Here is a 22,994-nt window from a genome sequence, read left to right as displayed (position 1 = left end):
CCCTTCCCAATCCAGAGTAAGACTGTGACAAAGTAGGGTAAGAGAAGATGAAATGAAAATGTAGTCTAAAGTTGATTGCAGAGCCCCTTGACGCCAGGTTGGTCCAGCCACTTCCACAGACCTATTTTTTTCATTTATCATGTCCAGGTCCCATGACTGGAAAAAATCCCACCATTGCTTGCCTTTCCGTATAGTACTTTGTTTAGTTTGGCCAGACCGCACATTCCCTGAATTAATACAATCAGTATTCAGGTCCCCTGCAATGATGATCTGTGCTCCCTCATATTTGCTCCTAGCCGTTGACAGTAGGGAGTGTAGGGATTCTATGAAATCTTGGAGTTTTGACCTAGCGGGGTTCCAGTAGACGTTAACCAGGATTAGGGTAAGCAGAGAATCATTCGGTCCTATCTCTGCTTTGCAGGCTTGAATGTTGTTCCATAGCGGAACAATTTCTTTGAAAGTAGAGTTTTTGGTTGCTATTAAAAGGCCTCCTGCTGGTCTCCCTTTAAGTTTTTGTGAGGCCTTGAGATTTTGTATTGTAAAGCCTTATATTTCAATAGGATTAACCAGCCATGTTTCCTGAAGCAGCATGATGTCATTCTGTTGTAAAAGATTATTTTTCAGCTGCTTTTTCCTCAAGAACCTCTGCCCTCTGGTGTTCCAGGAAGTTAATCCGATACCCCTTTGTCTAAAGGCTGTTCTGCTCCTCGCCTAGTTTCAGGAAGATTTGTGTGACGATTTCTGGGATTTTTGCTAACATGTTCTCATTTAATTTGGGCCCGGATGAGACTTTGCTTTGGGGCTCTCTTATCACTCTGGTGGTGCCCATAGAAGTGGATGTATCCTCTACTCCTATCTGTTTAGGGCCCGGGCGATTGCCATACCTTCCTTCCTCCTCTGATTCAAATACCCGAAGACCTTCTTTAGCCAGATCATGTTTGTTAGTGATGAGGGCCTGTTGCGCCTTTCTTGAAGTGAGGGCTATTTCCACGAAGAATTTATCTTCTCTAATAGGAAATGAAAGGTACTCGATGTCTTCTGAGGCAAAGAGAAACAAATTGTAGTTCTTTTTAATCTCTGAAAGTAGAACTGATCTGCTAAGTGATTTTTCCTTATTTTGTTTTTCTAGTCTCAGCCATACTTTTGGAATGGTAAAATTAGGCATCACAGTTTCTTCTTTTCTTATCGGAGAGCAGTACTGTTTTCTTCCCATTTTCTCTCTGCTATCATCCCGAGGACGTATTTCAAGATTTATGAATTTCCCTAATCCATTCCGACAATCTACTTCATTAAGTGTGGCTCTTGATGGTATCGTTTCTTGGGCAGCTATTGAGGGAGAAGCATTGGTGAGAGCGGAAGTAGAGCCTGTTTTCCCCATCGGTTTTAAGAAAATTGGCGCTAATTTTAGAGCAACTTGTTTTTCCTCCAATTTACCCACATTTGCTTTTACCTTATTCGATTTTTGTTTCAGAAATATTGGGGCAATTTTGATGTTTGTATGGGCTAATTTTTGATTTTGTTGTTAAGGGCTGCAGATGGGGATGTTGTAGGGTCCGTTTGCATACCAAAGTTTGAAGTTTGAATTTTGATGACACTGGAACCTTCCTTGCAATTTAGGCCTGCCTTTTTCTTCCCTTTTTCCCCCGGTACATGCTTATTGGCTTGTGAGGTAAGCAAATTTGTGGTCTGAGAGGAATTGGAAAGAGGCAGAGCAGCTATGCTAGGTTCTGCTGTCTTTTCACCAGACGGAGTAGTGAGGTTTTTCAGAAATGTGTTCTTTCCTGTTTTTTTAGGAACGTTATTTCTCTGGTTTTTTGATTTCTTCGTATTTTTGTCATGTAGAGTATAGAGAATGATCTCTTTAGACCTGCCCCCGTTTTTTCCTTTTTTGCCACTTTTTGCTTTTGGTTTTCAAGGGTTCTTCTGGGCTCTGGTTCCCACTGCCGGTCAATTGGTCTTGCGTATTGTCTCTGTGAGTTTTTTGGGCACTATCGCTAGTGTCTTCAATGATGTCAATGTCGACATTTGCCAGTCTTCGAAATTCTTCCAGAATAGAGTCTGAAAGCGGAGTGTCGTCAAAACAATCTTTTGCGCCCTTCTCTGTCGGGATCTCGTTCTGGTTTTGGGAGTTTTGTATTTCCAGAGGGAGCTTCTTTAACAGCTCTTGAGTTGTGACACTGCTTTTTGCTCCCTCTTTCAGTAAATTATGAATTTGGGCAATATCTAACCCTTGTTTGACTCCCTCAATTTGAGTTTCTTTCAGAATTGGGATCAAAATGGCGTTCATGATGTTATTTGTGGTGACCAGTGCTGATTCATTCTTCGAGATTTCATGTGACATCTCCAAGAGGAGACCCGCTTGTGTTTGTACCTCTGTTTTGAGAAGGTCAAATACTGAGACCAAAGAGTTTAAAACAAAGCTCAAGGCTGCCAAAGTACTTTCTCCTGGTGGGGGAGATCCCTCAGAAAAGATTGCTGTTGGATCTTCCAGTTGGTCTTGATGGATTGGCGAGCTCGCCCTATTATCTTGAATGTTATTTACGGGCGTTTGATTATTTTCTTCACTCTCTATTGATGGGGTATTTTCCAAATTCGTATGATCATGGGGGGCTGGCTGCCAGATGGAATCGATAATGTCGACCAGGTCGTTGGCACTCTTGTTTCTTTTTCTACAAAAGTGGTAATTGATTCTGCTCTGAATCTTTCGTGTCGTCAGGGTATACTCCAGCCCTCGTTTCCAACCTTTCTGGATATGGAGATTTGGAAACAACCCCTCGGGGGGTTTGCTGACTCTCTATATTACTGAGAGCGTAGTTGGTAGTGCATACCGGCTGAGCTATAACAGGGTCAGAAGTGGTAGATACCCCCTGCCCAGCCCCGCTCCCTGCCTCCAGATATGACCCATCCTGTCCAGCCATCTCTTCTTCAAGAGGTGAACTCCGTAATCTCATTGCAGGCCTCGAACAAGAACAATGCTTATTACAGTTAGTGGAGAAGCTTTTGGATTTATTTACCTTTCTGGTGCAGCCCCAGTGCGCCAAACAGTTGCTCAACAGTCCCTGGGCTTTACTCCTGCCGGGCTTAACGCCGCAAGGGTGGTAGCCTTCCTCCTTTAAAGCGGGCCGTAGTCACGTGACCGGGTCACGTGTCCCTCTCACCACGCTTCCTCCAGGAAGCGCGATGTTGCCACGCCGGCAAGAGCCCAATGTAGCTTGCAGTGCCAGGCACACATGAAACAGCCTCTGCACAGTCAGGAGAGTTCACCTTGCAGAGCACGTAGCACACTTTTCGTCCTTTTGCTTCCTCCTCTCACCTGTATCTCCCCATTACTGTCTCTCTTCCGTCTCACAATTTCACTCTTGCCCCACGGCATCAGTCTATTTCCCCTTTTTTGTCTTGCTCCATATAATCTCTCTCCCTCTCTCTGGACTCCCTGCACTCTACACCTCCTTTTTACCTTTCTCCCGCTCTTGTCTGCCTCTTCCTTATTGAATCTCTCATAATATGGTATTTCTGGCGCATTTAAGACTGTGCTTTGTATATGTTGTAGAAAATGGACATAAGAGGCTGCACATCAGCTATTGCCATGGCCTGCCACTTTGGCCTCTCCTGATGTTTTGGACTACATCTCCTATCCACCTTACACAGCATAGTGAGTTCTGAGGAATCATGGGAGCCATAGGCCAAAACATTTGGTTAGCTACTGCCTTTGTGAATTGTGTCAAAGAGCCCGAGTAGGGCCTGGGGAAGGTAGGCATTCCCCTAGACTTTGTGAACTGTGACAAAGAGCCTGAGAAGCGGCCCGGGGAAGGGAGTCATTCCCCCTATCACAGTGAAACCAGGGGAAGGAAACCATACCCCCTGGTGTTGTGTACTGTGAAGCCAGCCATACCCCCTGGTATTGTGTACTGTGAAGCCAAGTGAGATCAGGGAAAGGAAGCCATACCCCCTGGTACTGTGTACCATGAAGGCAAGCAGAAGAAAGCATGGGGAAGGGAGTAATTCCCCAGGCACTGTGGAAGTGTTGAGAACAAGATAGCTGGAGAAGGGGGACATTCTCCAGGAACCCAATAGTTTGTTTATTGATTTGTAATGCGCGCCGAACCCGAGGGTATCTGGGCGCAGAATTCACAAGAGAGCAAGTATACGTTAGGCTTATGTTACAGACAGGAATAACAGGTTTACAAAATTTGACATGTTCAGGATAGGTAGTATAAATACAGGTCCTATTACATTACAATAAGTAGTGATGGATAGGGCAGCATTGTATATACATAACTGATGTGGGGCTGCGATAAGGTAGGTGTATCGGCAAGGGGCGGCGGAGCCCCGAAGGAGCGTGGGCCGTGCAATTCGGGAGAGTGCTGTGTCAGTCGTGGATAGACGGGGAGATTATGGGGGGACAAGTCAGGAAACTTTGTAAACAAGCCAGTTGATAGTGTTGCGCCTGAAGTGTGGAAAGGGTTGATCTTCTCTGAGTGACAGAGGGAGGTCGTTTTAAAGTTGTGTTGCCAGAACAGGGAAACTACTCCCTCCTGCCTTTTTTTGTTTGAATCTCGGCACAATCAGATTGGAGGAATTGGCTGTTCTGGTCGATCGAGGAGGAATTTGCTTGATCATTTTTGCAGAGAGGTAGCGTGGGGCCACACTGTTCAGACATTTGTGGGTCAGAGATAACGTTTTGAGGGTCATTTTATCATTGGTAGAGAGCCATTTACTCTGTTTTCTTAGATGTGAGATGTGCTCTCTCCGAGGCATCCCATAGGCTGATCTCAGCGCATTGTTTTGCAGAATCTGGATTTTCTTGATAATGCCTCTATCAGCTCCTAAATAAAAAGTGCATTACAGTAATCCAGCTTCGACAGAACAAGGGCCCTTGCCAGGATCCGGCAACTTTCTTTAGAGAGGAAGGGTTTGCACGCTCTAATCAGCTTACATGTGTAAGCTATAGAGGATGACATGGCATTTACTTGTTTATTTAGGTTAAATGTGGAGTCAAGGTGAAAGCCTAGTGTCTTGACCTCCTTAGCCACTTTGATGGTATTTCCATCGATATAGAATGAGGAATAGTTAGGATTGAGTTTGCTCAGGTTGGCTGTCGACCCAAGTATAAGGAGTTCTGTTTTGTCGTCATTCAGGCATAGGCCATGGGCGGCCATCCATGCCTGAATGATTAGGTACATTTTGTTCACCAGAGCCATGTCTACACTGTAATCGCCCGTGAGTGGAATGAGGATCTGGGTGTCATCTGCATAGTTGGTGTAGGTGACACCCAGATGGTCCAGCTTATCGAACAGTGGCTTCATAAAGACATTGTACAGTGTAGGTGAGACACCTGAACCTTGTGGCACGCCACAAGTAATAGGAATGGGGTCAGCAGAGTCAGTGGCAGAGAAGTCTCTCATGGTCCTATTATTCAGGAAGGATGTAATCCATGTGATAGCATCCATGGAAAAGTGGGCAGCGCTGGCTAGGTGATGACACAGTACTTTGTGGTCAACGAGGTCAAAGGCTGCCGAGAGGTCAAAGAGAAGTAAGAGGGCTGTTTTACCGGTGTCTTTGAGGGTGTCAGTTTGGGTCTTTAGTTCTAATAAAGTGGTTTCTGTGCCATGTAATGGCCTGAAACCTGATTGGTGGATGCATAGTAGGTGGTTAAGCTCCAGGTGCTTCTGAATCTGGATGTATGCCACTTTATCCAGTATTTTAAGGAGGAACGGTACAGTAGTGATAGGGCGGTAATTGATAGGGATGGTGGGGTCCAAGGATTGCTTTTTAGTAGGGGGAGTACTCAGGATTCTTTTAAGTTGCTCGGGACGGACCCTGAAGAGAAAGAGGCATTGATTAATTTAGTTATGAATGGCAGTGTCCTTAATACGTTGGGCAGTGCAACTATCTCCCTGGCAATTGGATGGTTTAAGTGAGATGATAGTTCTTTCAACCTCTAGAATGGAAGCTTTAGAGAATCTGAAGCTAAGGGCATGCTCATTAGCTTGCTCTGAGGGGATGTATTATTGTCAGTGGTGGATAAGGTTGCTTTTTTGTTCAGGTACAAGGGAAATTTTGTTAGAGAGGGCATTTTGGATGTTGGTACACCAGGGTTTGTCTTTTATACAGTCATCTGATTGCGGAGTAGGTGCTTTTAATTCTCTTAGGATCTTGAAAAGTTCATTATAACTAGAGCTGGCTTTCTGAATCCTATTATTGTACGTTTCTTGTTTGAATAGTAATTTCTTTTTTATAACTTGCAATACAGTTGACCACGTTTGGTTTGTTGTCTGCTGTAGGGAGGAGTCTCCAGGTGGATTCTAACTTCCTTTTTTCAGCTCCTAATGATTTTAGGTGAGGCGTGAACCAGGAGGTCAAGTGTGCTCTTTACTTTTGCGCAGTTTGAGGGGTGCTACTGTATCTAGTGCATTTGTCATGGCAGAGTTGTATGCATTAACCAAGGTCTCGGGGTCGGACGATTCTGGCAATGCGTTAAGGACAGGGATGATAATCGGTAGGATCCTGTCTGCTGTGATATCATTTTTATTTTGGGTAGGGATGGGGGGAGCTATTGTGTTGGGTTTAGGATAGAGAATGTTACTTGAGAGGGAGAAGGTCAGGAGGAAGTGGTCTGTCCAGGTTTGCGGTGTGATGGATAAAATGGATGCATCACAGTTTAGGTCTGCCACCCAGTCGAGGGTTCTGCCTTTGTCATGGGTGGCCCGAGTCACTTTTTGAGTGAAACCAAGCTCAAGGAGTGTGTTGGCAATGAATAAGGCTTGTATGTCGTTGGGGTCATTGAACCCAAGATTGAGGTCCCCTAGTAGAAGTATTTGGGACAAGGTGTTGGTATTCTCTGATAGGATAGAGGAGATGTCCTCTTCGAAGGATCCAATTGGTCCTGGGGGTCTATAAATTAGGTATATGGTTAGAGTACTGGTTTTGAAGGTAGGTAGTTTGTGAGGAGTTCGCAAGTTCGAAGGTCTGGGGACTGGATTATTCTCATGGCTAGGCTAGCTTTGGCAATAATAGCAATACCTCCACCTCTAGCATCCTTTCTATCTGCTCTTAGTATATTGTAGTTATCTGGGATGGCAAGAGAGATGGTGGGGCCTGCGGCTGAGTGTAACCATGATTCAGTTATGGCTAAAAAGTCAAGGTTGTTTGCTGTGATCTGGTCAGCAATCTTAGATGCGTGTGCTACAAGTGGTCTAGCTTTGACTAGCGCCGCTTTGAGTTTGGGGATGTTGATATGTGTCAGGCAGTCAGAGGGAATGTCTTGAGGTATTTTAGGCTTGGGGGAGGAGTGGATACCAGTGGGGGTTTATCTTGGTGGTCCCTAACGTATTGAGCGTGTGATTAGTAGGGCGGGTTTCGTTACTTTCCTTGAGTATAGTAGGGCGAACAATCGTGGTGTTGACATTGTTGAGATTGTGTTTGTGGTATTTCTTGGTGGTAGTTGCTAAGGAAGGGTTAGTTTCTTTAGTTGTTTTAGTAGTTGAGGGTTCATACAGTCTAGATAATCTGGTTCTAAGTCTTTTGTTCCAAACTAAAGTGGTGCAGGGTGTTCGATTATTAGTAGAATCGCTATTCACAAGTTGAAAGGGGAGTAGATTAAAGGCAGAGTTTACCGTGCAGGTGTATTCTGGGAAGCTGGGCGTACATAGGCGGTTGTTGTTGGCCATGATTCGGAAAAACAAATCTGTATGGACTATGCCTATTTGAGTGCCTAAGGTCATTAAGGCCAATGACTAGAGCAGTGTGCTGAGTAATAGGGCAGAGGCGTATATAATGCTAGGACAGACCTTAGGTTTTTAGGTAGTGGTCTGTCAGGTGAGGGAGTGTCACAGGGGTACTTAACAATGATAATTACAATGCAGTAGAATAATGCAGTAAAAGTGGAGAACAGTTAAAACGATGGAGTAGGGCTCTAGTTAATACGGTAGGGCAGTGGGAACAATGGTGGAATGGGACACTGAGTCAATGCAATAGGTCAATACAGTACAAATGAAGAGCAGTTTTAAATCAATACGGCACGATGGACGCCATCAGTGGTCATGATGACACATATTGTCAGAGTAGGCTAAGCCTGGCGTTCGGGAGTGATATACAGTGTTAGGTAAACTAGATATGGCTTCCTAGATAGGGCGCAATATCAGCTGGGCTAAATGTGACATACAGGAAAAACGCTTACTATCAGGGTAGCCACGGGTAGTACATAGTATAGTACGCAATATAATGAGGTGCAATATGGTATACATACAAATGCAATTCACAGTATCAGAGCAGGCAACAATTGATTTTATAATACACGCTGTCAGCGCAAGCTAGGTACAGCTTTCTGCATTAGCATGCAATATCGGCTATACTAGGTATGTTTATACAAGATGGCACACATGCTAAAGAAACAGGCAGCTAATGGTGGCATGGTGGATTAACTTATACGGTATTGGAGCTGGCCGGATGAGCTAGCAGGCTGGTTAGGGAGCGTGCAGGGAGTTTGGGCAGTCTAGGAGCAGCTGAGGGTATACTATACAGTTTTAGGCAGGTAAGGTATAGCGCTCAGTAGGATGCATTATAACGGGATATGGTATCAAGAGTGGTCACTTGCATACGCCTAAGTAATAGTGTTGAAAATATAATAAGGTACAGTAAGCTCGCTATGCGACGTTGTGCGACAGCAATAACAAGTTGACATATTTGAAATGCTACGGCGAGTCAGGCATGTTGTTAGCATTAATTGATATAATGCTAGAGGCATGTGAGTAAGCCTATAGGCTTTAGAGACAGGTCATGTATGGCGAGCTTACTGCATCCTGAGAAGGTATTTGTCCAAAACGTAGTTGTCGTCGCGAGGCATGTTGTGGTGCACGTCTTGGTTGAGGGGGTGGTCAGAAAGCAGAAAGTTAGTGCGGGCAAATTGTTGACGGGAACCTCAAACTTGAAGAGTACCGCGTTGTTTGGCCGTTACAGCACGGGCAGGCGCAGACAGGCTTAGCCCTTTTGAGTGGCCCTTTGGATGATGGCCGGCTCTCGCCTTCCGGTGGGGTCGGCCTGGACAACTCAGCGGCGGCAGCCAATCACAAGGCTGCTTCAGGCATAAGGTTGCTTAGCAACCTAGCTACAACAACGGTGCAGCCATTTTCTTCATAGCACGCAGAATATTTCAAATGGTAGGTGAGCTGGTGTACGAAGAGTGCCTTGTTGGTTGTAATAATAAGGCCTGGTTACTTCTCACGAGATTGTAGACCCGTACCTCTGTTGATCTGAGGAAACGTAGCAGAGTCCGACTCGATTCTACTTTAGATGCGTCCGACGGAACTGTAGTGGTGATTCTGACTCCTGCCCTCTCCGGACGAGGTGATTCTGCAAGACAACTATGGACAATAAGGTATGATGTTTGAGTTGGAACTTTACTTTTTGAGTTGGAACTGAGAACTGTAAAGAATCACAAGCTGGACCTTGGTTTTGTATCTTGGAAGGAACTGAGACCTGGGGAAGGGAGTCCTTCTCTCAGGCAAAGCTCCCACCTGCAATTTGATCCACTAACTCTTTAGTTTTAGTTACAAGTTCAATTCAATTCATCTTTATTTCAGCTCAAAGCCATAAAATAAATCTAGAAACATTCCAAATAGAGGATTTGAGATAAAATGCAAATCAGTTACATAATTAAAACATCATAAACATTTTATAAAATATTGACACGGATATAAAATACCATTCAAGGGGATTGGGTCCTCCGACGTAGTCCATATCTATGACGGGTAATGTCCACAGCTGTGCTGCTTTGGAAAATCTTTGGCGTCTGCGTCCTGCGTCGATGACGACGATGCGCCGTCCCAGAGGACCTCCTCCGACGGCCGACGTCACCCGATGTGATAAGTAGGACGCACAACGCCCATAGCCTCAGTTCCGTTTTTTCCGCGAACGTGTTCGCTTCGTGAATCTCGGTACGCCTCGACTCGTTGGAGTTGCTGTTTTATATTCTTGGTTCGTTGAACCTGTTCGATTGGTTGTGAAGACCTGTTCGTGGCGATGTCTTTCTCATCTTCGACCCCGTGTCCGGGCTTCAAGAACTGCAGGGACTGTGGGTCCAAGATGTCGGTCACAGACTCGCACAACGCCTGCCTCGGGTGCCTTGGGGAGGCCCACGATACGGACGACTGTGTCGACTGCCAGTCGCTCACTGCAAAGGCCTTGCGGGAACGCAAGAAGCTGATGTCGGTAGGCCGGGTGTCTAAGCCCCGGAAGTCGAGGTCTGTGGGGCTTTCGACCAATGACTTGAGGGGTGACTCTCCGCGTTGTCGGAAGTCCGGTGCGTCTCCTTCCAGGAGTCGGTCTCGCCACTCCTCTGCCTCTTCTAGGCATTCCAGGAAGCGCCGGCATAGGTCGCCTTCCCCGTTCTCTTCCGAGGACTCCGCCCGTCGGCGGGTCGCTTATCCCTCCATGCAAGCGACACCGGAGGAATGGGCTTCCTTCAGGAAGCTGATGCTAGCGATTCTGGAATTGCAGGGCACTGGTCCTTCCGAGCCTCCGAGTGGGGTCGGTCGGCACCGGTCGAGAGACACCGCCTGTACACCTTCGGGCTCGGGTGGTCGGCATGGCTCGCGGGAGTGGTCCCGCTCGGACAAGGGTAGCCGTTCTCACCATGCCCGTTCCAGGTCCTGGTCCTCGACGCGCTCGAGATCGCGTGGTCTTGTGCTGTCTTCGAAGAAGACGTCCATGCCTGTGGTGCCGAGGTCGTCGACGATTTCTCTCGAGGTTCCGTCTTCGAGTGGGTCGTCGGCGCCCAGGTTGTCGAGAGACACGCTCGGAGTTCCGGCTTCGAGGACTGTGTCGACGCCGCCGAAGCTGACGGCGCTGCAGCTGTCGTCGACGCCGATTCGCTCGACGTCAACGCCTTTTCTGTCGACGCCGGCGCCTTTCGAGGCAGTGGTGTCGGAGGGGCCCCGTGGCACGGGGTTTGCCCCTAGAAAGGCTATGGCTAACGTCCGGCACTGCTTTGGTCCGCAGAGGTCTTCCTCTCCCCGTCTGGAGTACATTTCAGAGGGTGATGAAGGCTCTGATGGCGGCCTGGTTCCGGTTGCGGTTCCAGATGACCTTATCTCGGGCCATAGCCAGTTTGATGACCTGAGGCAGTCGCTGCATGATGCCAGTGGACTGGACTCCTCTCCGGAGGTGGAGTTTTGTCGGCCGGAGCCTGGCACTCATGCCGATTCTTCATATTGGCGCCTTATATCTCGGGTTACCGAGTACTTGGGTTGGTCAGTTCCCCCAGGGGAGTTCGTTCAGGATGATCTCACGGACATTTCGGTCCACCCACTGACCCGGTTTTGCCTTTTCATATGGCTCTGCAGAGAAGGGTGGACTGCTCCGGAGAGTCTCCCGGCAGTGGGCAAGTCTTTGTCGCGAAAATACCGTCCAGCCAGTAGCGACCCCTGCTACTTGTTTAGGCACCCCACCCCGGAGAGTTTGGTGGTGCAGGCGGCTACGGCCCCGGCAAAGCAGGCGTCGTATCCTACCATTCCTCCGGATAGGGACGACAAACGTTTTGACGGCTGGGCGAAGAAAGTGTTTTCTTCGGGGGGTATGGCGCTTCAGGCGGCCAACTCCATATGTGCCTTGTCTCGTTTCACACACACTCTGTGGAACTGTGTTGCATTAGCGGCTGATCATATTCCGGAAGGGGACGAACTGGATGGTTTCCTGGCTATGGTTCAGGATGGCAAGGATGCTATGTGTGAGGCCGTTCAGTCGGGTTTGGACTTGGCGGATTGTGTCAGCCGGTCCATGGCGGCGAGCACCGTAATGCGCAGGTTTGCATGGTTGCGGAAGTCTGGGTTCGCTCCTGATGAGCAGTCCCGGCTCCTCAACATGCCTTTTGACGGTGAACACCTTTTTGGAAGCAAGGCTGACGAGAGCTTTGAGAGGTTGCAGACCTCCAAAGCTGCAGCAAAGTCGTTGGGTGCTGCAGTTCGCCAACCTCCGCATTTTCGTCCTAGGGGACAGCAATGGAGGGGAGGTTCCTTTCGCTATTACTCGTTCTTCAGTAAAGCGAGGGGAGCTAGCAGTCAGAGGCCATCGTAAGAGTGCCAGAGGTGGAAACAAAGGTACTCGAGGTGCCAAGGCCGCTCGGGCAGTTGCCTCTTTGCCCTCAGGCAACGCCGCAGCCGCTACCACTCAGTCATGAGGCCAGGTCCCATGGTTCGCCGGTTGGGGGAAGGCTGGCGCAGCATCTTGTAGAGTGGCAAGCCATTACTTCAGATGTGTGGGTTCTGGAGATCATAACCCACGGCTACTGTCTTCCTTTTCGGCAGAGGCCTCACGACAATCCACCAGGGAACCTCTCATTGAAGTGTCCGGATCCGCTCCTTGCGCAGGAAATTCAACCCCTGCTGGAGAAAGGCGCCATAGAACTGGTGCCTGTAGCAGAGAGGAACAAGGGATTGTATTCCCCTTATTTTTTGATTTCGAAGACAGACGGGGGATTGAGACCCATCATGGACTTGTGCGGTTTGAACAAACTCCTCAGGAAGGACAAGTTCAAGATGGTGACTCTTTCTCAAGTCCTCCAGGCCCTTCAACTTCAGGACTGGTTGGTGTCTCTCGACCTCAAGGATGCTTACTTCCATGTGCCGATCCATCTGCCGTTCGGATTGACCTCCGCTCCGAGGGTTGTGGTGGCAGCACAACTCAGGAAAGGGGGGATTCACGTCTACCCCTACCTGGACGATTGGTTGATCAGGGGGAGCTCTCCCGAGCAAGTCCTGGATCATCTGTCCGTCGCCTGCCACTCCCTTCACAGGCTGGGCTTCTCCCTCAATTTAAAGAAGTCCCATTTGACACCAACGCAGCGGCTCCAGTACATCGGAGCAGTGCTCGACACGCCCCTGGGGCAGTGTTTTCCGCCTCAGGTGAGGGCTCTTCTCATTCAGCAGATGGTGCACAAGTTTCAGCTTGCCCAGAATCTCCCAGCGTCCGAATTCTTGAGACTGCTCGGCCTCATGGCATCCTGCATTCTTCTGGTGCCAGAGGCTCGTCTGCGGATGAGATCTTTGCAGTGGGCACTCAAGCTCCAGTGGTCTCAGTCCTCCGGCAGGCTGTCGGACCCTGTTCAGGTGCCGCCCTCGATAGCCCGGGACCTTCTGTGGTGGGCCGTCGAGGGAAATCTGATGAAGGGGGCCCCATTTTGGCTGCCCTGGCCGGAGGTGACGATCATGACGGACGCATCCCTCACGGGATGGGGAGCTCATGCCAACGGGCTGACAGTCAGCGGTCGTTGGTCTCCGTCGGAGTCCAGACTCCATATCAATCTGTTGGAGCTGAGGGCCGACAGGCTAGTCCTGAAGGTTTTTCTGCCGACTGTGCGCGGAAAGAGTGTCCTGATTCTAACGGACAATACGATGGCCATGCACTACCTCAACAAAAAGGGGGGGGCAGGGTCACTTCTGCTGTGCAGGGAGGCGATACAGCTCGAGTTCTGGGCCATCCAGCAGGAAGTTTCGATCTCGGCGGTTCATCTGGCCGGAGACGACAACGAGACGGCGGACGCTCTGAGCAGGCAGAGCACGATCTCTCACGAGTGGGAGCTGGCTCAGGAGATTCTCCTGGAGATCTTCACCCTTTGGGGGACCCCTCAAGTGGATCTCTTCGCCTCCAGTGTCAACCGGAAGTGCGAAGGTTTTGCTTGCGGGAATTTCCTCCAAAAGTAGCCTTAGGAGACGCGTTCGTGGTGGAGTGGTCATTCCCACTGCTGTACGCGTTTCCTCCAGTCCCCTTCATCCCGCAAGTGCTGCAGAGGTTACGGAGGTTCGATTCCCGGATGATCCTCATTGCTCCTGCGTGGGCCCGGAGGACGTGGTACCCGGACCTTCTAGACTTGTCCATCTGCCCTCCACGTCCTCTTCCCTACCGAGACGATCTTCTCTCACGGGAGGGGGGTCAGGTTCTCCATCCAGAGGTCAGATCCCTCAATCTTCACGCTTGGCTTCTGAAAGGTTGAGGTATAAGGATTGGGACCTCCCTGAAGACTTGATGGAGGTGTTGCTCTCGGCTAGGCGGCCGGCAACTAAGTCTCTGTGCCGTTGCCGTTGGAGAAAGTTCTGCGACTGGTGTAGAGTTCAGAATGTGGATCCTTTTGAATGTGACATTCCCATGGTTCTGTCTTTTTTGCTATCTTTGGCCCACAAGGGCTTGCAAGTGGGGACCATGAAAGGTTACCTGGCGGCGCTGTCCATATTTAAGCGCTCATCTGAAGAGTGTTCCTATTTTTAAGATTCCTTTAATTTTGCAGTTTTTGAAAGAGCTCACTAATGTGTTCCCTCCGTCACCTTTTTTGGTGCCAGGTTGGGATTTGAACCTTGTTCTTAAGTTTCTTATGGGTGCTCCTTTTGAGCCCTTACATTCTTGCCCTTTGAGGCTGTTGACTCTGAAAACTGTGTTTTTGGTTGCGGTTACTTCCGCTCGCAGAGTGAGTGAGTTACAGGCACTTTCAGTTAAGCCACCCTTCACTGTGTTTCATAAGGACAGGGTTGTCCTTAGAGTTCGTCCTTCTTTTCTTCCGAAGGTGGTTTCGGAATTTCATTTGAGCCAGAAGGTGATTGTTCTGGCGTTCTATCCTCCTCCACATCCTGGTACGGAAGAGGAGAGGCTCCATAGGCTTGATCCTCGGAGAGCATTGAGCTTTTATATCTCGCGCATGTCCCGGGTCAGAGTGGACGATCAACTTTTCATTGGTTACGCTGGAAAGCGTTTGGGGCAAGCTGTGACGAAACAGACTTTGTCTCGTTGGATTATTTTAGCTATCTCCGAGTGTTACCGCTTGGCGGGTAAGGACCCTCCGGCTGGCTTGCGGGCCCATTCTACCAGAGGAGTGGCTGCGTCTACTGCCCTGCAGAGGGGAGTTCCTATTCGTCACATCTGTGATGCAGCCACCTGGGCTTCAGTACATACCTTTGTACATCACTATTCCCTTGATTCCATCAGAGGGCAAGATCTGGCCTTTGGCAAGGCAGTTCTCTATTCCGCAATTTGATTGGGCATGCTAAATTTGTATTCTAAATTCTTTCCCCCCTCCTTGCTTGGTACTGCTTTGGGAGTCTGTCATAGATATGGAATACGTCGGAGGACCCAATCCCCTCGAAGAACAAGTTACTTTCTTACCTGGTAACGTTCTTTCGATGGGATGGTCCGACGACTTATTCCATATCGCTCCCTCCCTGCCTTCCCCGCTGCAGAATTTCTTTTGCGATTGCAGCTTGCGTTCCGCAAGGCCTTGTGTGTCTGACTGGCAGAAAACTGGCGGCACACGTTCTGGGAAAAAACTATAACTGAGACTATGGGCGTTGTGCGTCCTACTTATCACATCGGGTGACGTCGGCCGTCGGAGGAGGTCCTCGGGGACGGCGCATCAACTTTATTGACGCAGGACGCAGACGCCAAAGATTTTCCGAAGCAGCACAGCTGTGGACATTACCTGTCATAGATATGGAATACGTCGTCGGACCATCCCATCGAAAGAACGTTACCAGGTAAGAAAGTAACTTGTTCTACTGCAGGCTAAAAACCATATAAATATTAGAGGATAATCATCTAATCTAAGAGGAGAGCAAGCTTGCAGCCTCCATTAGGATAAATATTTGATCACATCCTTGTATGGAGACACTTTTCTAATAACATTATCTCCCAGTTCTCTGATAGTTTAATTCTGGGCAACCAGGCCCCGTGAATGTAACGGGCCACAGTAAATGCAACATGTTGCTCAGACGAGTTTCTACAGAGTTTTAGAGCTTCAGACATAAGTCGTATACTTCCAGCGCTAAAAACCGGTCTTAACGATGCCTTAAAGCCCCTAATTCTGGGCAGATAAGCAAAAAATGACTGGTTGTTTCCATCCCCAATCCACAAAGGGGACAGACCCCTGTACTTCCTTGGTTCCAAGATTTGCTGAAGAGAGTGAGTTTGAGTATTCCCAACCTGAATCTAATGTAGAGATCTCTCATCTGGAGGATAGATGTAATCCATAAAAGGTTCAAACAAAAAAGATGATTTGCTATTCAGATACTCCGAGTCCAGGGAGAGTTTACTTGCATCTCAGGTCATTAGTACCTTTTTCCTTAATAAAACGGCTAGACTTAGCAAGAGCATTTTTTCCAATCTTAGCTGGGAATTCCCAAAACTTGCCCAAATTCAGTTAAAAAACTGTTTCTTGACATGTACAACCCATTGGATAGACGACTCCCCAGCCAAACTCATAAGGTTCTATGCATCACAATATTTGCCCAAATCCTCAGTAGACCACGGTTCTAACCAATAAAATACAGGTTTTAGGGCATGAGACTTTTTAATCGGGAGTACATCTATGTCTAAATCTACCAGAGCAGATGGAGCACTAATTGGCAACAAGAGTAAACTCTTCAAAACATTATTCTCTGTTCCTTTAAGTGCAATCAAAGAACAATAGCCCCAAATGTCAGCACCAAAGGTAGAGGCTGTGACCGCCTGCCTATTATAAAGCTCAAGGGCTGGCGAAAGTGCCTTGCTTCCATGTCTTCTGAAAAAGGATTTTGTGGCCCCCATGAATTTCCCAAGATTGGAACAGGTTTTGTTTAGCTGTAGGCTCCACCCACCATTTTCCTGAAACCTAATTCCAAGATAATCATAGAACAAGGTTTGTTTCAATTTGCAATAGTCAACAGTAATGCTCAATCTGCTATGTTTATCGAACTGGGGTTTAAAGACAGTTAAGAAATAAATTCAAGTTTGCTTTTAGACCATACAGTGATGTAGATAAAATCACGGCATCAGCTGCATGAAATAATGCTGGGTAAATGTTGTGACCCATCTTGGGGCAATCACGGGAGCCCTTCACCAATTTCTCAATGATTTCTTCAATGTACACATTAAATTGAAGGGGGGCAAGAACACACCCTTATCTTACCCCCCTTCGAACTTCAAATGATGCTGTTTACTCCCCTGCCAATCCAAATCGCACACTAGCCCTGTTTTCAGTGTACAATAATTGAATTGCTGTAAGCAGTTTCCCTTTTCTTTAAAATATGCCAGAGGATTGCCCTGGACACACTGTAAAATGCAGTCTACAAATCCACAAACGCTGCATAAAGCTTCATCTTAAACAGGACTGTGTATTTCTGGATTAGCAGATGATACGATATGATATAATAGGTTATTGATAACGTGCTTAATGCCCAGAGGTTTCTAAGCGCGGACACAGGGATCGAACCTGTGTTGCTTCATGTCGTCTTGTTTCCAAGGCGAGCACGTTGCCCCTGAGCTATCCTCCCGAGATGTAGACAAAAGCTTTGGCCGATTGTGTTCCCATGCAGACGGAATCCCGCCTGAAGATCACTAATAATTTCCTTTTCGTCGGCTCAAGACTCGAGGTGGGACAAAAAAGCTTAGTTAAAGGTGTGAGGGACAGAAGTAGGCATTTCGACACACAATGGTGGACTGTTTTCATATACCTGGGCATTCTGACCGAATTCTAAGTTCCTTAGTTAAGGCAGGGAAACCCCTCTTAGAGTTAGGGAGGGATAGGTTTCCTCTTTATTTTGACTAAATAAAAGTTTATTTCACATTCATGCCACCTGTGTGTCAGTCTCCTCCTGCTGCACCCTTACGATAGGAATGAGCTTCACGGCTAAGGACTTAAGCAAAGAAACAAACTTTCTGTTGGCCACGACGTTGGAATGTTGGTTTGTAGATTAAGGTGTCCCTGGAGGTACAAGGATTTGTAATATTAGGTTTTGCGACGAATACTTGGATGCTGTCACTTCTCCCCGAGGGAGAGCCCCTTCCCATGAGTCCAGGGACGTGAGGCTGCTACCTGATAGTCCCCCTGGTGGTGATAATCAGCGGGAAGACCCCCTGCCCCTGTGGAGCAGGGACGACTATCCAGGGAGAACACAGTATCGCCACTCCAATCCCCCTCACCTACCCCACCCTTGCCTTGTGTGAAAAACCAAAAAGTGTCTCACCCGCTAGTCTCTGCAGATCTCTCAGATGGCTAGGTCACGGCCATCTTCTTTGGATCCAGACTCTGGGGGTGGACCAGTGCGGGAGGATCACCTTGGTGAGGGGTCCTCAGGGAGTGGGAGTGGGACACTGGATGGTGAGACGCTCTGTTTTGTCGTCATTCAGGCATAGGCCACCTATCTCCCCGTCACACCTTTACCCCATCCTACCTGATGGGATATTTAGAAACTCAACCCCCCCCCCTTTTCCTGCACGAACACTTTTACATGGACAGCCGCAGACTTGCACCTGAGCCGTGTACCTAACATGTCCCAATACTATGGTCAGACGAGGTCCGGCAATTATTGACAATCACTCACACCTGAATTCCAGTACACTTCCCCACACGGATAGGAGGAGGAGCAGGAGAGCACACTCTGAGCGAGGCAAAACACATGAAGATACAGAAGTTTTGAGTCAGCAGTTGAATGAAGGGAGAATGACGGCCAGGCACGAGAGATTCGTGAGAGGGGCAACACCCTTTACCTTTTTGTCAGGAAGCCGTTACTCTCAAGAAACCTTCAAGGCACAAAACGTAAGACCAGGTAACTGTCGGAGAACCTGAGGGTCCTCCCGCGTAACTGACCAAGGCAGGGAGGAGCAGCAGACGCTGTGGTATCGTCCTTGGCTCCAAGAGCAAAGAAGTGATAGAGACAGCCAGTAAATTGGGAAGACCGATGCCAGACCGGTCAGTGTTGAAGTCGAGTTTGCAAGCTGCAACATTGTGAAAACAAACATTGTTAAACGCGTGTGATGAAAGACGCAAGTGAAGCTAAATTGCTGGTGTATATTTGAACATTAAAAGGAGAGATACCATACCATTGACAGAGTGGTCCGGCACTGTGGATGTGCTCAGTTGAAAGTCTCTGTACGGTATCCTGACAAGGGAAAATAAAAGTAGAATATTGATGTGAAGTGTAAATTGTCTGAAGAGAATCGAAGTGGTCCTGTGATGGTTTAAGCAAAACCCATCGCACATTTGAAATTCTTCGTTTCTGGTATCAAAAGGGATCTGAGCTCAAGCGCGGGGGATCCATGGTCCGAGCCCGAACGAGGGAGACCTAGTTCTGAACAGTATGGAAAAGAGGATCTAAGCCAGAACGAGGGAGACACAATTGTGAACATTGTAGAAAAGGGGTACTTGCCCGAAGGAGGGAGACCAATCTTGAACTTGTGAGAGTGAAAACCCTGACAAATGAAAGGAACTTTCAATTTTTATTTGTTATATTAGGCCTTCTGCAATAAGAAACTGTCATTGTGAGAGAGACTTTGGCGGAATGCCCTGATGCCTATGTGTTGAACTGTCCTAGTGGCCAAGAAGCCAGAGTGTGTGTGAAGCCCGCACATGCCGCCTTGCACTGTGCTGAAAACGTGGGGAAGGGAACCCAACTGCTTGACTATCCTGACATATCATTTTTTGAACACTTTTCTTTTGCATTCATTGTTATCCCACACCATTTTGTACTTAGAAGTAAGTATTGTCAATAGGTTTATTAGTATAGGCCCTTTTATTTTGACAGACTCCACTAGGACGGCATTATTATTATTTGATGGACGTATCTTGCTCCCGTCTTTAGATTTAGGTTTAGATGGGCATTCTACCAACCCATTGAAGTTCAATAAACACCCTTGAACTGTGATCACTTGTGTCTGTTTCACTGTTTGATTCCATGGCTTCCTTACACTCGTAACCCCATGTATATGTGTCATGTAGCCAAAATCATAAGTAATGTGATGAGGAAGAAGATAGTCAACGCAAGGGAGATAAATAGTATAAATATTGGGATGAGAAAGAGTCTAGTCTACCAAACGGTACAGGTACAGGTACTGAGACCAGGAGGCAATGCAGAAGCATGAACACTGATGGAACCTCTAGTGAACAATCTATTGGTTCCCGAATTCCTATTGGTCAAGTCACATTCCAAATAGAAGAGGGAAAACAACAGGAAGAGTTCAGCCCTCCCTGGAGGAGCTACAAGCAAGTTGGCGGTGTGGCGTAGAGAAGCAAGGCAGACCGAGATGCGAGGCGAGAAGATGAAGCGTCTCCCAAGGGTCGGAAGCAGAATGACCTTTCTCCCTACTGGAAAGCAGCTGACTTTCCTGAGAGAGGAAGAGGGACCGCATGGTCTGTGTAGGTAGAGCAGCCCAGAGGGAACCCGAAGCTGCAGAGCTGCCGTAGCTGGAACAAAGTCGGTGGAAGGCACACAAGGACCAAAGGCGAGTCCCGGGACCGACCGGACCCCACTGCAACGCTCCCTGAAGGTAGGGGCCAACAGGGGCTGGCCGTTGGGGACAGAAGAGAGACTAACTGTCCAGATAAAAAGGGTTGATATATGTTTATTAATATAGGCTCCACTCGGACTGCGTTATTATTATTTGATGATCATAGCTTGATCTCATCTTTAGATTTACCCTGGGAAGAAGGGCTGTGAAAATAGCCCGGAGGAAAGACTGTGGGAAAGTAATACGCTAATCAGTACGGGTCTGAGACCCACACCCACAAGAAGGAAAGTTCATCAGTCATCTTCATTGTCGCAGTACCTGGCAGGTTAGTGAACCAGGACTGCCACAGTACCAGCAGAGAATCCTACGGGTCTGGGACCTACACCCATAAGACTGGAAGCCAAGTCTACATTCGGGAAAAGTGTACAAATCCTAGAAAGAGGCCAGGGGAAGGGAGTCATTTCCCTTGGTATTGTGAATTGTGGCAAAAAAGTAAAGACCCCAGAGAAAAGGCAAGGGGAAGGGAGCCATTCCCCCTGGTGTTGTGAACTATAAAGTAGACCTGACACAAAACCAGGGGAAGGGAGAACCCTGGTGTTGTGAACACCAAAATAAGCGTGAGAAAAGGTATTGGGAAGGGAGTCATTCCCCCTGGTTTTGTGAATTGTAAAGTAAGCCTGAGAAAAGTCCAAGGGGGGGGGGGGTCATTCCCATGGCATTGTGAAAACACTGAGAGCAAGATACCTGAAGAAGGGAGTCATTCTCCAGAAACCCAATAGCGAAGAAACAACTATGGGCAATAAGGAATGTTGATGTTTGAATTGGAACTTTACCTTTTGAATTTTAACTTGGACCTTTACTGCTTTTTAGCTTTCTACTTCTAACTTTGTTTTGTGCCTTTGAAATGGTGTGAGACCTAGGGCAAATATGCCACCTAACAATTGGAACTGTGATCTGTTGTCCAGAAGAAGGGAACTCTTCTTCTGGGCCAAGAAAATCCACTACCTCTTGTTACAAGTGTAAGGGACAGAAGTGGGTTTTTTGACACAGGACTGTTGATCTCTTGATTTCCACGGACATCCTGACCGAACCTTTAGTATTTATTTTGAGGTAGGGAAACCCCTCTTAGAATAGAGAGAGAGAGCTTTTCTCTATATTTCTGCTATAATAAATGTTTATGCCAGCAACCATCCCCCCTGTGTGCAAGTCTCTTCCTTTTGCACACTTACAGTTTGAACGTTAATCTTTGGAAGAACACCACTGAAAGTTTTGTAGAGAGGAGAATATTGCACAATTGTTATTAGGTACTTCTTTTTTATAGGTAGAGATTTCCATAGTTCCTATAGCCATTTAGTTCAACCACATCCCTACCACAATACTAAATACACTACTTGTTAAACCAAATGTATCTTGTGTCACTTGCATCATTGTGCAACCTCCCTACGGTCCATTGCAAACATCATATTGGGCCTCATTAGGACCCTGGCGGTAAGGGGTTTGCGCCAGCGTTAGCTGCGCCGACCCCTTACCGCCAACTACGAGTTCCCATAGCGCCATGGTCATTTTTCCGCCCGCTTTTTGCGGGCGTAAAAATCCATGGCGCTATGGGACCTTGGTGTTAATTACGCCACCGTAATTTACGGTGGCGTAATTAACTCCTTCCCCACTCCCATTATACCCTATGGGGCCGAAATGGGAATGGGGAAGGGTAAATGGGTCAATGGGGACTTACCGCCCCGCCGACCTCGGAATGGGGCGGTAAGTCCACCATCCGCCATGGCGTAAACAGACTTTACGCCATGGCCGGAAAGTCCGTCGATGGCGGAAAAAATCCGCCAGGGTCGTAATGAGGGCCATTGTTATTTATTTAATGATTATATTCAAACTAGCATTTTACAAACATTCACGTGAATTGCTGGTGCAAATGAAACCTGTAGTAATTCAGACTTTGTCATTAAGATAACATTACCTTTCTTTTATATCTGTTTATGTTCTTGGCTCCACCATAAATTAGCTTCTTTCCTTTTCTATACAAATAGCTCAAATGTATTCCAAATTGAATAAAGCATATTATGTGCACCTTGATGGCTATGTTTCCTTCTCAAAGATCACAAGCTTGATCAACCTTGTTTCCCATTCTTGCAGCATAGGAAGTTTGTAGTTTTAAATCTTCCTGCACTTACAATTTCGCTATAAAATAGGTACTAAAACAAACCACCTCTTCCCTTCTCTTTGCACCCTTGAGTCCTTGCTTTCTAGGAGTCCAATTAGGTCCATATTTACATTGGAGTATGTTTGAAGTTTCTCTAAAGATATTCATGCAAAAATGATAATCCCTTAAACAATCTGAAAGCATATTTTCTAACGTGCCCCTTTGAAAGCATCTACATCACTTCAAGGCTTCTCCATCCTTGGACCTGATATTTTGTTAGAAATAAAATATAATCTAAAAATGAAAACATGTATTCGATTTCTTTTGATTAGATGCCAATAAATACTTATCCAGATTCTCAAGAAAGTCCTCCCATAAATTCTTTATGTTCAATTCTGGTTTAATTTTATTCATCCATTTCTAGATTAGTTACACATTGATGTACTTCATGAATCACAACAAACTAATCTTTGAAAAAACACTAACTGTAATATGTATTTGTCTACTCCTATGTATGGCACCCTTCGTGTTCAATCAAGCCACCTCTAAATAATGCAAAACAATATTTACATTTTTAATAATTCTTGAACTCTGGGAAAGG

At 47.2% G+C, this 22,994-nt stretch overlaps 1 protein-coding gene across 3 annotated transcripts in view; it reads left to right on the top strand.

Annotated features, from left to right (window-relative positions):
- The window catches only part of NIT1 (nitrilase 1), a 696,241-nt gene that overhangs the window by 78,930 nt on the left and 594,317 nt on the right, over nt 1-22,994 (top strand). The gene's annotated exons all lie outside the window — the stretch shown is intronic.

Source organism: Ambystoma mexicanum, chromosome 1p (assembly GCF_040938575.1).
Source record: "Ambystoma mexicanum isolate Mex_15411 chromosome 1p, UKY_AmexF1_1, whole genome shotgun sequence".
Taxonomy (NCBI): Eukaryota; Metazoa; Chordata; class Amphibia; order Caudata; family Ambystomatidae; genus Ambystoma; species Ambystoma mexicanum.
This window is presented reverse-complemented; position numbering and strand designations above follow the sequence as displayed.